The 3,936-nt window shown below is 39.1% G+C and overlaps 1 long non-coding RNA gene across 1 annotated transcript in view; it reads left to right on the forward strand.

Annotated features, from left to right (window-relative positions):
• Window positions 1-2,868: 2,868 nt before the first annotated feature.
• LOC117875430 overlaps window positions 2,869-3,936 on the forward strand; it is a 12,178-nt gene continuing 11,110 nt past the window's right edge. Inside the window, exon 1 of the long non-coding RNA XR_004645273.1 lies at window positions 2,869-3,025. This is a non-coding gene — a long non-coding RNA (uncharacterized LOC117875430). The remainder of the gene's footprint in view (window positions 3,026-3,936) is intronic.

The raw sequence follows: 3,936 nt of genomic DNA on the forward strand, positions 1-3,936 counted from the left end.
TAGAATTAGTGCTCTACAAAGTACTGTTGACAGGTATGTCTTTCATTATGTGATGAAAAGTATTTATCAATTCTGAACTTTTCCACTATATTACATTTCTAAAAAGTATTTCCTTTCTTAATAGAATAAGAACCAAAATCGTTGATCCATACAACAAAATAGTGTCTCGCACAGCACAACTAGCAAAGCTTCAGGTAAATTACATTATAAATTTACCTTATTTTAACTTTATTTTTCAAAATAATTATTTTGCTTCCAGATTTCTTAAACTGTTCAAAAAAAAAAGTTAAATCACGTACCATATGAAGAAAAACATCTTGGTAGAGGCTTCAATTCCTCAATGAACTTAAATCCTTGTAATGCATTGGTGCAACTATTTATGGGTTAAAAGGGCAATGCATCATTTTGCAAGGCAAAATTCAGTTTCCTTCTGTGAAAAGTAGGAGACCAAAGTTGGTAGTAATTAGATTAGTGTAGTGGCGGGGATGGGGGACGGATGGGGGAGAGTGAACTCTTCTAGAGTCTGCTGACCTACAAGTGAAACCAACTATGCTTTTTTAGAAACAGTATTTCCCCTCAGAGAGCCAATATCTTTTCCTTCCATGTTCTCTTAAACCCCATGTTATTCATTTAATTGATTTAAAAAATTGTTTCCTTTAGCCTCATCCCTGTTTTTGGGAGTAATATAGAAAATATAACCTCTCCCATTCTCATCTTGCAGTTGCTGCCACTTTCTAATTCTGAAGCTCAGTGCTAGAGGAGTTGTAAAGACAGCGAAAATAAGCAATCAGATTTGTTATGGAGATATGTTATAGTTAATATTAGGGCCGTCAAGCGATTAAAAAAATTAATCGTGATTAAACAATAATAGAATACCATTTATTTAAATATTTGTGGATGTCTACATTTTCAAATATATTGATTTCACTTACAACACAGAATACAAAGTGTACAGTGCTCACTTTATATTTATTTCTGATTACAAATATTTGCACTGTAAAAAACAAAAGAAACAGTATTTTTCAATTCACCTAATACAAGTACCATAGTGCAATCTCTTTATCATGAAAGTTGAACTTACAAATGTAGAATTACATAAAAAAAACTGCATTCAAAAATAAAACAATATAAAACTTTAGAGCCTACAAGTCCACTCAGTCGTATTTCTTGTTCAGCCAATCGCTCAGACTAGGGGTTCCCAATGCAGTGCCTGAGGGCGCCATGGTGCCCGCTGGGGCGTCTAAGTGTGCCCGCGTACTGGCCGGCAGACGAGCATCGGCCGAAATGCCGCCAAGTTTCGGCAGCATTTCGGCAGCGATGCCTCTGGATGACACCGCTTGTCAGAGGCATTTCGGACGATGCTCGTCTGCCGCCACGGTCCTCCGTGGCTCGTGCTCTGGCACCGCCAGATGAAAAAGGTTGGGGACCACTGGCTCAGACAAACAAGTTTGTTTATATTTGCAGGAGATAATGCAGCCAACGTCTTGCTCAAAATGTCACCTGAAAGTGAGAACAGGCACTTGCATGACACTTGTAGCTGGTGTCATGAGATATTTATATGCCAGATGCACTAAAAGATTCATAGAATATCAGGGTTGGAAGGGACCTCAGGAGGTCATTTAGTCCAACCCCCTGCTCAAAGCAGGACTGATCCCCAGACAGATTCTTGCCCCAGATCCCTAAATGGTCCCCTCAAGGATTGAACTTACAACCCTGGGTTTAGCAGGCCAATGCTCAAACCACTGAGCTATCCCTCCCCCTCATATATCCCATCATGCTTCAACCACCATTCCGGAGGATAAGCGTCCATGCTGATGATGGGGAAAACAGTCCAAAGCAGCGCAGACCAACACATGTTCATTTTCATCATCTGAGTCAGATGCCACCAGCAGAAGGTTGATTTTCTTTTTGGTGGTTCGGGTTCTGTAGTTTTCGCATCGGAGTGTTGCTCTTTTAAGACTTCTGAAAGCATGCTCCACACCTCATCCCTCTCAGATTTTGGAAGGCACTTCAGATTCTTAAACCTTGGGTTGAGTGCTGTAGCTATCTTTAGAAATCTTACATTGGTACGTTTTTTGCATTTTGTCAAATCTGCAGCGAAAGTGTTCTTAAAATGAACACCATGTGCTGAGTCATCATCCGAGACTACTATCACATGAAATATATGGCAGAATGCAAGTAAAATTGCGCTGGAGACATACAGTTCTTCCCCCTGGAGTTCAGTCACAAATTTAATTAACACATTCTTTTTTAAACTAGCTTCATCAGCATGGAAGCATGTCCTTTGGAATGGTGGCCGAAGCATGAAGGGGTATACAAATGTTTTGCATATCTGGCACATAAATACCTTGCAATGCTGGCTACAAAAGTGTCATGCAAATGCCTGTTCTCACTTTCTGGTGACACTATAAATCAGAAGTGGGCAGCATTATCTCCCATAAATGTAAAAAAAATTATTTGTGTTAGCGATTGGCTAAATGAGAAGTAGGACTGAGTGAACTAGTAGGCTGTAAAGTTTTGCACTGTTTTGTTTTTGAGTGCAGTTATGTAACAAAAAAAATCTACATTTGTAAGTTGCACTTTCATGATAGAGATTGCACTACAGTACTTGTATGTGGGAGCCCGCGGCGCGTCTGACAAGGGCCCCGCCCGCCTGGGGTGCGAGCCCATCGGGGTCCCTCCAGTGGCTCTTTCGAGCTTTTGTCTGCAGCTACGTGATCTAGACATGGACTCTGGTCTCTGACTGAATGAGGAGAGTCTCCCCGTATCGCACGGCTCCAGCAGCTGGTGCATTATGGAAAACACCAAAGGTTGCAGGCCTGGCAATGAGTGAGCAATGTGCCCCCCAAGGCTCACAGGCAGCACATCCCCAGGCTCCAAATCTGCTTTCTGAACCAACCCTGGGCCTGAGGGGTCCTGTAGCTCTTCTCTGACCTCACTGTGATTTGTCAGTGTCTTTCCAGTGTACACACAAAGATATTTCCTTTGCAGGAGTCACCTAAGGGAATGTCACCAGCTACCTTAGGTATGTAGTGCATCTGCAGCCTAGAATTAGGGCTGTCAATTAATCATAGTTAACTCAGGCCATTTAAACAAAATAAATTAACTCGGTAAAAAATAATTGCACTATTAAACAATAAGAGAATACCAAGTAAAATGTATTATAATATTTTGTATGTTTTCTATCTTTTCAAATGTTTTCAATTACAACATAGAATACAAAGTGTACAGTGCTCACTTTATATTTTTGATTACAAATATTTTCACTTAAAAAAGATGAACAAAAGAAATAGTATTTTTCAGTTTACCTCATACAAGTACTGTAGTGCAGTCTGTTTATCGTGAAAGTGCAACTTACAAATCTAGAAATATTTTTTCCACATAACTGTACTCAAAAATAAAACAATGTAAAACTATATAGAGCCTACAGGTGCACTCAGTCCTACTTCTTGTTCATCCAAGTTTGTTTACATATACAGGAGATAATGCTGCCCACTTATTTACATCACCTGCAGGTGAGAACAGGCAGTCGCATGGCACTGTTGTAGCCAGCGTTCCAAGGTATATATGTGCCAGATATGCTAAGCATTTGTATGTCCATTCAGGCTTTGACTTGTAGATTGCACTACCTTGTGTTTCTTTTTTACGGTGCAAATATTTGTAATTAAAAATAATATAAAGTGAACATGCTACACTTTGTATTCCGCATTGTAACTGAAATCAATATATATGAAAATATAGAAAAACATGCAAAAATATTTATAATTTACATTGGTATTCTATTATTGTTTAACAGTGCAATTAAAACTGCGATTTAATTGCAACTATATTTTTAACCTTGTGATTAATGGCAATTATTTTTATTTAATTGTTAGCCAGCCCTATCTAGAATTAATGGCTTTTTTTGGTCATGCCACGTTGCACTGATGTCTGTTC

This window comes from Trachemys scripta, chromosome 1 (genome assembly GCF_013100865.1).
Source record: "Trachemys scripta elegans isolate TJP31775 chromosome 1, CAS_Tse_1.0, whole genome shotgun sequence".
NCBI lineage: Eukaryota > Metazoa > Chordata > Testudines > Emydidae > Trachemys > Trachemys scripta.